The sequence below is a fragment of the Amblyomma mixtum genome, chromosome 1 (assembly GCF_055824585.1).
Source record: "Amblyomma mixtum isolate Tamu chromosome 1, ASM5582458v1, whole genome shotgun sequence".
Taxonomy (NCBI): Eukaryota; Metazoa; Arthropoda; class Arachnida; order Ixodida; family Ixodidae; genus Amblyomma; species Amblyomma mixtum.
This window is the reverse complement of record NC_143012.1, coordinates 239,404,401-239,417,108: the sequence shown is the minus strand read 5'-3', so window position 1 is coordinate 239,417,108 and position 12,708 is coordinate 239,404,401. Positions and strand designations below refer to the sequence as shown.

The 12,708-nt window shown below is 43.9% G+C and overlaps 1 non-coding gene across 1 annotated transcript; it reads right to left on the bottom strand.

The window, feature by feature from the left end:
- Positions 1-8,865: 8,865 nt before the first annotated feature.
- On the bottom strand, positions 8,866-9,140 carry LOC149371316 (RNase MRP). Its single transcript, XR_016287756.1, has one exon.
- Positions 9,141-12,708: the final 3,568 nt, after the last annotated feature.

Sequence of the window (12,708 nt, the reverse complement as noted above, 5' to 3'; positions counted from 1 at the left end):
CCTTGGAAAACTTTGCTCATCATTTTGTTGTTGCATAGCCAGCGCTTCGTTTCAAAAAACACACAAGAACCAAACGAGGTTTTCTTAAAATGTAGCCGGCATTTAGGGATAGCTCCGCTCAAGTACAATGGTGTTCAGCCAAATACTTCCGTGGCATTCAGTTGTTGTTTCCCTTTCTTAGGCAGGGCTCGCGTATTGTTTGGCAGCAGCGGCATGCGAAGCGCAATTTCAGAGCAATAAGACCTGCGCGTGCTAGAGAGCAGCAGGAATATGTGCGGCTCAAGAATTATGGCTGCCTTCTGGGTTTCTAAAACTAGGGATAGCATCATCCGGGAAATGCGCCTTCAAAGAAGCGTAAAGAAGAGAGGCATTACTCTTAAACTCGGCATAGTAAGATAGCGTTCCAGCATCCGACCACTTATTTCAAAAATTTCTTGAATGCCTTGTCAACTAGTTATATCGGGTTATTATTAAAGTACGCAGATACGCTTTGAATGCCTTTTTTGCAAATGGCATTTTATGCAGATGTGCAAGGTTTCCTTTCCTTCAAACTTCTGACTCAATGTCATGAAATTCTAATGAAGACCCGCATTGCAGGTAGCTTGCTTCAAGCTGGCATGGGACGTACTGCCCAACGAGTTGCCTGCAAGAGCTGCATAATACGCATAGCCGTTACGGCGTGCCTCGTAACTCACCGGTGAAAACTTTATTTTTCGTATTAAAATTACTTTTGCGTCCTTTTCAAGCGTGGTTCATTAAATGTATTCCTGTTGGTTACAGCAAAAACAAATCATTAACGTGGAAAATAGGGCAGAAAACGTTATGACGTTTCAGTGTTATGCTGTACCCACCGTATGCAATAGTAAGCAAGAAAGGAAACTGTAACTGCGACACTCCAAGGACTCGAAACTCCGCTGGAGCCGGAAATAGAGAAGCGCGCTAACTGTTCAAGAATAAGAAACAAGAACACTTAAGCCATGCTTAACCGAAAAAATCTGCTCAAACATTGGCACTTGTAAAGAAAAAATTCTTCAATATCTTCCTCAAATGTCAGCGTCAGGAATGTGATGCAGCTTTCATAGACCTTTTTCAGTTCGTATGGCTGCTCCCGAAAAAAAAACAAATTTCCTCTCCTGGATTGCTTCTCCTTGGTTTTTCCCTAACCGATCAAAGAATTGTCATCTTTCGCTATGTGCCATCGTAAAAAAACTGTTATACCTGTATACAATGTGATATATGTCGTCCCAGCACATGAACGTCGTCACGATGACAGGCTTGTGGCAGTAAGTATTCTTAAACAAAAAAAGTCGGACTCATATCTCCACCACGTGAATTGCCTCTCTTCTCAGAAATGGCCTATGTCCTTTTCGAAATTCGCCGTTATGGTGATAATGCATGTTTCTGGTCAGCTTTCAATGCATAAAGAGTGACACACAGCCAACGGCCAAAGAAAGAACAGGTATTGTGTCACGGTGACAAATAGCCCTCATTATGTTAGGCAAGTGTGTGTTAATCGCCAACAAAAATTGGCTAAACTGCCCAGCTAAACAATCTGTGCATGCCAGCGGCTGGATAAAGGCGACAGCGGCTTCTTCGGGCTGGCGCTCCTACGTTCTCGCTCCAGCGCTACCGTTCTAGAACAAACACCGTCCGACACGGCAGTTCCAGAAGTTTAAGATTCTGTCACGATTCCTCATCTATCCTAGCGCTGCCACAAGTTCTTGAGACTCGCCATCTATACCACCGCTGATACATTATAGTGACCCACGTCAGCTCACCGCTGGGCCACAGGTTTTCAGCTGCCGCTGGCCAGGTGGCAAGGGAATTGAATGTAACTAAATTCACTTAACTGCCACCTGCCACGGTGGGCAGGTTGTGATGAGGTAACAAGGTCACGTGACCTTGTGACTTTATAACCCATTCAAGCAATCACCCAATTCTGTGACAGACGCAAGATGCGAAATGACACGTTAGTAAGCCTAATGCTGTCGTATTCAAACCGATCCAATAAGGGTTTAGCCTGAAGTTGTCAAACAGTACCACTGAGAGTACGGATCGGGCCCCAACGACTCTGCTTTCTCTTGCACCTCTTTATTCAATGTGGCTGACTTCAGTAAGTGCACTCGTAATTCAGCCATTCAGAAGAGTCCAGTAGTCACGTGATACGAGCGTGGAGAGCGCACTCGAACTGCAGCATGCTGGCAGTAGTGTCATGGCGCATTGTCATGTGACCGATGCAAGTGCCTCTCGGACGGCCGTACGGTCGCAGTGACGCCACGGCGCAACGTCATGTAACCAGCCGCGCTATTGCTCCGAAGCCGACGGCTACAGCCGGAATTTGATATCAACTGCGATGTAAAACCAGCGCCCTGCTGGCATGCGCCGAAATTAGACTTATTTAATTAGACACAAGAAATGGCAACTAGTTAGCTCAGGAGTTGTTTAAAGCGCAGGTGTCTTTTATCAAGTATTTCATGGCAGAAAGCAATCGAAATTTTTCTGCCATCACAACAAAATTTTCTGTAATGTTCTTACTAACAAACTTGTAGTAACAACATATATATTTTTGTAGTAAGACTAGAATTTCATGGATTTACTGCAGAAACGCGCTATAGAAAAACTACAATACTGGATAAAAATACTTCAAAATAACCCAAACATCTGCTCTGAAAACAAAATGAAACAACGTTCTTTGGTATTTTTGACGTGGTTCTGTCATTTCATTTGACTCCAAAGCACTATTTAATCAATCTGTAGTAGTACACAGGCCTATACTTAAGTTTGTCATAGGTAAGATGTGCTTGGTCTCCGAGGTTTTCCACTCACAAATCCGGCTATAGGACACAATCGACCTAGATATAAGCGTTCATATCTTTACATATACCAAACAAAGAACTGTAGTTATCACGTTGGCCGACCCCTGCACCTCAAGAGCACCTAAATACCTGCAGAGCAGCGTGCGAGATGTTTTAATTATACAACCGTCATCTGCCCCCGGTGCGCAGAAAGTATTAAGACGAAAGCCTTTAGTGCCTCCTACTGTCGTTAGCAGACGCGTCGGCAGCCGTGTCAACAGACGCGCCTCAGCCGTGTCGGCAGATTTGTCCGCCTTTCGGCGTCACTGCTTAAAAAGAAACTGCGCCGAGGGTGGGAATCGAACCAGGGCCTTTCGCATTTGAAGCGGAGACGCTAGCATTCCGCCACGAAGGCTTTTTTTTTTTCATGGTATTTATTTACATGGTTTTGTATACAAAGCATATATATACATATGTGTGTGTGTATATACACACACAAAAACAACTATCTACAGAGCACCTAGGTAGGCGCTACGTGGCAGAAACATAATAGTAACATAATATAACTAAAAGGCCGGTAAGGATATACAGCGCATCAGGAGAGGAAACCAATCCGGTACAAAGTCCAATTGCTCGAGCCTTGAGCCTTCGTGGCGGAAGGTAACGGAAATTCCGCCACGAACGCTCAAGGTTCGAGCATGAATAAAGGCGCATCTAGTGAAAGCATGGGCTTCATAAATAAAATAAAAGGAATAAAGTGATGAAAATAAAAAAAATAAAAAATAAAAATAAGATATGAAAATAAAAATAAGAAAAGGGCAAAAATAAAACCTATAAAAACAACAAAATATGAAAATAAAAAGCAAATAAAAACAAACAGTGCGCCAGGAAAGGCTATCGCCTTGCAGCACTTTAGAGAGCCAAAGTACCCCCTGAATTTTTTTTATTAGGCTGCACTGCGGCCGTTCAACGGATCATCAAATGGTCATTCCGCTGAAGAATTCGCATTCCAATACACCGTAGCACTGAATTGCGAGCCCCCAGCCTCGTGAAATTTTGGTTTCCGCAATCGGCACTTTGCTTTTCGGCAATGGATTATTATACATGGATTACCACACGCTATTTTCCTCCGACTGCTAAATAATTTGCAATCTAATTTCTTTCTCGTGCTGTTTCGGTTTTGGTTCCAACAGTCGAACGATGACTGTGACATCAAATAGAGGTTATTGGCCACGTGAGGCATGAAAAACTGCAACACAATCGCTGCTTCTGCATCCGTTGTCATTCCGGCTAGCTTCAGCACTTTAGTGAATTAAAATAATGAAGCAGCGATTATATCAGTTTTTCGACGCCTCACGTGACCTATAGCCTCTCTCTGACGTCATAGCCATCGTTCGGCGGTTGAAGCCGAAACCAAAACAGCATGAAAGAGAAATTCGATTATAAATTATTTAGCGGCCGTAGGTGAATACCACATGGTGCTTCATGCATGCTAGTGTCTTCCGCATCATTGTAGATAAGAAAACATGGCACGAAAATTAGGTGCCTATACTCCCTTAGCGCCAGATGCTTACAGGCAGCGCTAGCAGGGCGTCGGCCGAACTCTGGAAAAAGTATTTTATGCAAGATCCATTAAAATGACTTCAGTCACTGGTTATCCTGAATTGATGCAAAGAAAAACCTGCACAGCTGGTCGAGGTGAATCATGATGCCCCGTCGCTGACGCCTTATTGATAAAGTCGTGAGCTCACCAGGGACATCTAAGAGCAATAAAACTAATGGTACCTGAGGATTGCGCTACGCATGTTGGTCATCATCATCATCAGCATCAGCCTGACCACGCCCACCGCAGGGCAAAGTCCTCTCCCATGTCTCTTCAATTAACCCCGTCGTTCGCCAGTTGCGGCCACCGTATTCCCGCAAATTGCTTAATCTCATCCGCCCACCTAACTTTCTGCCGCCCCCTTTACGGTGAAAACGCAGCAGATAAATGCAGTGATTGGGATCTGCGTTCCTATATGTAGCGTTCTTGAGGCCATCTGAACTTCCTGATATGGCATAAACTGGCACTTTCTTTTTCTAATTAGGTAGCTCATCAGGGGTTCTATACTCTTGTGGAGCTACTCTCATAAAGCGCTGGCAGGCCGACAGCTTTGAGAGGATGCACTGACTGGTACGAATTTATAAAACACACCAAGCGTTGCTGAACGTCTGACCCGCACGACTAGCGCGCAGTGACATGTCTGAAGCAAACAACAATAAAGTCCACCAAGGTGATAACAAAACTAACATCGTGCGACAATGTTATCGCCGTGATATAAATCTCGCAGGCAGCATTTTCTTTTCACTTTGAAACGATTCTATGCCGACGTCGATATTCAGAATCATGGAATGAGAGCACGGGATCCAGACACGTAATGAGGGAAGATTTTATACAAGATCATCCCATAGATGCATGGTTGGAATCTTGAATTTACCTAATATTTTTTATATCATATTCTTACGAGCGCGAAGAATGGATCTGTTGTTATTTCTATCCACAAAAAAACACCGAAGCAAAAAATTCTTGATCAGGAAGACGTGATCTTCGGGACAGCGCTTTCCCACGCTGCGGTTTTGCCAAGTGTGCATGATTGCGAATAAGCATAAATCTATTAAAAGAACATGGCTGAACTTTGTAGAGCAAATCTGAAAAGTAGGTGCATTCCTTAGACATCCTCTCATAACCGCAGCCACTCTGTTTACTCTCTTAACCTCCTCGAGGAGAGGAACAGCTTCGATTATAAATCCAAAAAACTAAATGGGTGGTAGTAGCACTAGAAGGAGTATGTGATCGACTTAGGGAGTAAAAATTCGATGCAACTTTTTTGCTAGATGTCTGTATGAAGCCTTCTGTAAACAGTGATCTTCCTGTGCAAACAATGTTCGGAACCATGAAACTAATCTCGAGTAATAATGACATATGATGGCATGGACCTCTTTACATGGCGCGCGGTTGATGCCGAATAACTCCGGCCATTTGAAATCCAGTCAAGCGTATTTTTCCCATCCAGCTCATCTGCCTGGAAGGCCACTCTGCAGGATTTCATCAAAAATAAAACACACCAACGCCCTAGGATATTTTCACAGATTGATTCCCTGCAAACTGAAAACGCTCAAAACTTTTCACGCAGCTTGTTTTCGTTAAGTTTCGTCGATCTTTCTCATTTCTGTTTTTCGACTGATTTTTTGCCAAACAATTGCGCCGTTGATCCGCAAAGTAAATAGCATCTTTTCTGCCAGTTCCCATCCGCCATGCGGACTGGTTTGTGAGCTTTTTTTTCGGCGCACATGGCTTGTAAAAGCGTGAGAAGTGATTCCGGATCGGATCCTAACTCAAACAGCCGCCGCGGTGGCTCCGTGGTTATGGTGCTCGGCTGCTGACCCGAAAGACGTGGGTTCGATCCCGGCCGCGGCAGATGAATTTCTTTGGAGGAGAAATTCGAGAGGCCCGTGTACTGTGCGATGTCAGTGCACGTTAAAGATCCCCAGGTGGTCGAAATTTCCGGAGCCCTCCACTACGCCGTCTCTCATAGCCTTAGTCGCTTTGGGACGTTAAACCCCATAAACCAACCAACCAACCTAACTCAAACAGTAGCCTCTGTTGATTGGTTGGTTTATGGGGTTTAACGTCCCAAAGCGACTAAGGCTATGAGAGACGCCATTAGCCTCTGTTGAACTGGTACACAGCGGGTACGGATGTAAAGTGGGGCGAATTCCAAGCCCCGCGTCGGTAACAAGTGGGAGGAAGCTGCAATTTCTGCAGTAATTAAATAACTACAATAAGGAGTCCTGCAGCGTTTTAGACTATGACAACACGCAAAGACACAGAATCTGGATAAACGCTTCAAGCTAGTGCAGTCTGCTACCGCGTGCTCTATGGCTCCTAATAAAGAATCACTGCTGCAATTTTGCATATCTGCTACGCCCCGCTCATTTCCTATGGCTGTCGGAACAAGTAGCGCGTCCGCTGGAACCACATTTTAAGCCGTACTATCCACCACATAGAAAAAGTTGGCCATCAGTATTTACTTCTTCGCACACCATCTCACCGCACAATTTAGTTTTCTCTCAATTACAAACGAAACTATTCCCGTTGACTCATGCGCCGTTGCTTACTAGCAATCGACAGGTCACGCTAGGTTGGTATATTCCAGCTGGCCACGCAATCGCTCGTTGTGTTCAATATATGGTAGAACCGTTGTTATCATGAGCTTCCATTTAAACTCCTCTGCCACTCATGAACGCTCTTTCCCCATTAACAACCAAGCCCTTACCAGCTTTCTTTAAGCCTGATTGTCCTTCTTAAGTGCTACGGGGCTAGATCTTTATCTGTAGGAGAGCAATAAAAACAAATGAAGAGGAACTGACTGAAAACAATTACAGAAGAAAAGACTGCTATTTTAACCTGAATCAGTTGGATTATTTGCATTACCACCTTTTGTACACCAAACCCTGTGCCCCGCAGTGCTTGCACGTGACGTCATCAAGCATTGCAGCAACGTAGAAGCAATGCATTCCAAGTAAAGCAATGTATTAAGACATCAGGGAATACCATAATACCCCATCGCCGCAGAACAAGCACACAGAGCGCATAGAGACACGTAAACATGCAAATACACATACATGAACACACCAGTGTGTGCAACGCTCGACGACAATGTATAACGGCGAACAGCTGTGCCATATTGTAAGGAAATGTCACAAGAAAAAAATTAGAAACTGAACTTGCTGACTATAGCCGAAATGTAAGTACTCCAGCAGTAAGACATGCTTGGCATGAACAGAACCGCAAAAGAAAGCGATAAAATGCAGGCACATGCTGACTTATTTTCCCTTAAATTTCAGTGATCTATCAAAACACGCTTATTAAGCCACACTCCATGCAAGAGATAATTGCTCCGCTGGTATATTAAGGCAAAGAAATTGAATCAATATCTATGACTGTGAGTCGAACCTGTGGCAGCGCGAGCAGATCTCCTTTAAGGGCCGCTCAGTGAGACCACTAGCCTAGCGCCGCATTTTTTTTATTGAACTAAAATAGTGCCGAAAAGAAAGCTCTAAGCATGCTTACGCCACAAAGCGCCAGGCCACCATACCCCTGCATGACACCACCTTTCAAAACATCAAAATTATGAAAGGCACACACATGCATCCAGATAGGGAAACCAGCTAGGCGGATCTTGCAGGGCAGCATATACTCCCTGCACCAAAGCGCATTGTTCACGAAACAAAGATTTCGACGACCGTGATGATTTGTCATGGTGGTCCATCATGCGTCTCTTCCAGAGACTAAATAGTCTTAGCAACATAAATGTATCATATGGCACAATACAGTTTTCTCCAAAGGGAAAAACCGATGCTGTAGTGTTGTAGGGTGTGATGTCAATGTCCTTCTAATTATTCGCTGTAATATGTCCCAGAAGACCACAGCATCAATGCACAGAATAAAACAATAGCCATTTGTCTCTGGTGTACTGCACAGGCGCCAATTCACCGTCTATTGCTCAAGCATCTCCTTAGCATGACGTCATGCTTTTACAGGCAGCGTAGATGTGTGCAGTTTAAAGAAGAATGTATTTGAGGACTAGGCTATCGCCGCAGCCAACATGCCACATGTTGTTGTTGTTGTTTCGACAGAATGGCAGAATGGCACAGAATGACAGAATTTGACAGAATGGCACATAACCACACTGGGGGATCGGCCAAGAATCGGGAGGCAATGGTTGCTATTCACCTGTACATAGTAAATGCAAAAGAAAAGCACACGGGAGAGCAACACCGGGGGAGCCTACTATAAGGAGGGCAGGAAATGAGAAAAAATAAACAAATAAAAATCGTCTTCATCAACTTCCATCTGCTGCGTCTCCCGGCACTGCCTGCTCACCGTCGTCTCCTACGTAGCGCAAATTCGTGCTTTCGCTCCGATTCGAACGCCGTAAACAGTCTGTGTATTTTTTTTTGTCCCCTCTCCATGCTCAGCGCCTTCCGTCTTCTCTACCACATTGATTTTTCTTGGGTGTTGGCGGGGAGTTCCTCCTGACTGAGCCCCATTGTGTTCGACCGAGCGGACTCCCACGGGGGGAGGCATCACTCGGCGCGCTTGCATTCCTCTGCTGCAACTGTAGCACCGGCTCACGCACTGCTCCGCTCAAGCGCGTCCTCGCGATCGCGTGCGTCCCGGGCAGGGGAGAAGGGCCTCGCGCCCCGGCACTTTCTGCCCTGGGTCTGGAGACTTTACCCAGAGAAACGTTGGATCAACAACGGGATCGTTCGTAGCTCCGAGATCAAGCGTAGGCGAAACATCCCCTCGGCCTTTTGGCTAAGATCAAAGTGCAGTGATTTTCGGCGGGTCGACAAGAGAGAGAAATATAGAAAACAATAGCTGATGGCTCTCAAGATGACACAGTCAGGAAAAAGCGAACACCAGTCGCTGTCTGGTATAAGGTATCAAAGCGAGCCCCAAACAGTGCTTGCACCGAGAAGTCAAAACTGGAGAGCGAGTGCATACAGTCACGATTTGACATACAGGCCGGCGGCGAGAACAGGTGAAAGCAGGAGCCCAAAAACAGGCAAGTCCGCCAGCAACAACGTCGTCGTCAGCACGCGGCGATCGCTTCTCGTCTTTCTCTTCCAGTCGCTACAATACGATCCATTCGGATGCCACAAAAAACGTTAGACATCATTTTTTATAAACAAAGAGGTTTAGTTACATTGAAAGCAAGCAAGATGAGTGGATCGAGAGTTGACGGCCGGTCTCATATTGCGCCTTTCGGCATGATTCGCAGCCGTCCTTTCATTTGTCTGAAACCTGATAAGCCCAGAAGGCAAGACATGGTTTCTTATGCACTTTTGTTATTTGAGTCCTCGGTATCGAGTATGTCCTGAGGTCTGCTGCAGTTCAAAATAAACGTTTTCACGGGTGTTTCCTGAATACTGCGACCCTGCTTTCTACTTATCATGACTTTCTCCAGTCGGTGCTTCGGTGGCGAAAAGCAGGAAGGAGAAGGGCGCCAAATGGGCAGTAATAGACAGATGGTCATGACTTTTCCGCCGTCTTCGAGTCGCAGCGGATATGCATAAGCCAACTAAACACAATGCCACATTAGCGGTTCTTTCTATCCCGCAGACATGCTTTTTAACTGTGATTGAAATTTCATGGTTTGCACTGAAGGAACTCTGAAGAAAAATACCAGTGACAAGGCATGATGGTAGCACGTCGATACCGACATTTTCAACTACTAAAAAAAGTAAGAGAGTAAGATTGGACGCTGAAGTTTTTCGATGCCCATCGAATGTGCGCACACTGAGATCCATTTCTGAGTAGCGCGGTTATATACTTGTTCACCAGGTATTGATGTTTAGGCTTATAGAAAAATATAAAATTGTTAAAAACATTCCGCAAAACACTTATTTCGCAAAAAAAATGTTTTTTTTAGTTGTTAGCTCATGTTTGAACTGCCTAAAGTTTTCAATTCAGTGTGCAAGGGTTTTGGAATACGATGGAAGAAAAAAAATTACGAGGAACTTTAGCGGCTAAAGTGCTGAAAGGCGAAAGCCTGAGCGCTGCATTCTGCTTTATTTATTTATTTATTTATTTATTTATCATCATACCCACAGCGCCATTGGCTGGCATTACAGTGGGGGGGTAGAAGAAAAAGTACACAAATGCCACCGCGTGCAGGTGGTTACAAAAAAAAGATAACAATGAGATAGAAAGAACACGGAATTATTATACACAAAAAAATGTCACAGCATGGAAGAAAATGAATCATTTGATAATATGGACACTACTTCCTCAGGCAGCTTGTTCCATTCCGAAACCGTTTTGGGGAAAAAAGACATTTTAAAAAGGTCAGTCCGGCACCTGTATTCTTTAACTTTAAGTGAATTATCTCTACGTAAAGACACGTAATCAGGGTTGGCTATATATTTGGTTCTGTCTATTCCAGTTCTAGAATGAAATATATTATGAAATAATTTTAAACGCAGTACTTTCCTACGTTTTTGAAGTGAGTCCCAACCCAAAGATTTTTTCGCGCTCGTTACACTAAAATAACGCCCATAGTTATTGAAAACAAAACGAACGGCCAAATTCTGAACTCTTTCTAGCTTTTGAACGTCAAGCAAGGTTTTCGGATCCCAGACAGTGCAAGCATACTCAAGTATGCTTCTAACGTTTGTATTATACAGCAGTTCTTTAGTCTTTAAAGGGAAAAGTTTAGCGTTACGTCGCAGGAAACCTAAAACACGACAGGCTTTGGCAGTAACGAAATGCACGTGACGATGCCAAGACATTGAACTTGTTAAATATACACCAAGATATTTAAATTCCAACACTGAAAGCAGTCTGCTATTATTTATGTTATAAGTGAAAATATGGGGAACCTTCTTTTTAGTGAAACACATATGTACAGATTTTTGTAAGTTAATATGCATTCTCCAGTTCTCACACCACTGGGCCACTTTACACAAATCCTGTTGTAATGCATCGCAGTCACTTTGATCGTTAATAATTCTATACAATACACAATCGTCCGCAAAAAGACGCATGTATGAAGAAATACCTGAAAAGATGTCATTCATGTAAATTATGAACAGTAATGGGCCCAAGACGGATCCCTGAGGCACCCCTGATGTTACAGCCACCTCATGCGATTGTTTCCCGTTGACAACAACACATTGACGCCTAACGCTCAAATATTCTTTTATCCACCTAATAACGTTCTCATTTATGTTGTACCAGTATAATTTTTGTATTAATAAGGAATGTGATACAACGTCAAAGGCCTTCTTAAAATCTAGAAAAATACAGTCAACAGAATATCCCTTATCTAAAGCACTTGACAGGTCATGTACAAATTCGGTAAGCTGGGTGACACACGAGTAACCACTGCGAAAGCCATGTTGATTAGTATTTAATAATGAATGTATACTAAGATGATTCATAATACTAGTATAAAACACATGCTCTAAAACTTTGCATAATACACTGGTCAAGGACACTGGTCGATAATTTGAAACAACATTCCTAGGTCCCGATTTATGTATAGGTACAACATTAGCAAGCCTCCATTCATCAGGCAAGGAGCCTTCCTGTAATGACTTTGTGAAAAGAATTTGAAGGTACCTTGACAACGCAAAAGCGCAAGAAGAGAGCAGGATCGTGGGTAAGCCGTCCGGACCGGTGGCACTGTTATCTTTTAAGCGTTCTAAGAGCGACACAATTCCTCGCTGATCAAATTCAATGTTCTCCATGGGTTCCGTACAGTTCAAGGCAAGGCGAAAATCGGCAGGGCTATTGCTGTCCTCATCAGAAAAAACTGAGCTGAAAAACGTGTTAAAGCACTTGGCTTTCTCCAGATTATCATGAACGATACTTCCGTTGTGATCGAGTGGCGGGATAGACAATTCATCCTTTCTGTTTTTTTTTATGTACTGCCAAAATTCTTTAGGGCGATCCCGGATGCGCATGTCGAAAGACTGAAAGTAGGTAAATTTAGCCTCTTTGACCGAAGCATTCATATCCTTTGTAATCTTTTTTAACTGATCCATGTTATCTTCCGACGGATTTCTTTTGAAGCGCGCATATAGTTGTTGCCTCTTTTCAACGACTCTGCGCAGCGCTTTTGTGAACCATGGCTTGCTTTTGCTGCGACGTTTCGTCATCACCCATGACGGCACATGCTGCTCACGCAAATCAAAAAGTTTGGCTGTCAGTGTGCGCCACAGCTCATCAACGCTGAGTGAATCAGACAATGTTTCGTACACATCGACATAGGATTCAAGTTTTGGAATACGATGGAAGAAAAAAAATTACGAGGAACTTTAGCGGCTAAAGTGCTGAAAGGCGAAAGCCTGAGCGCTGCATTCT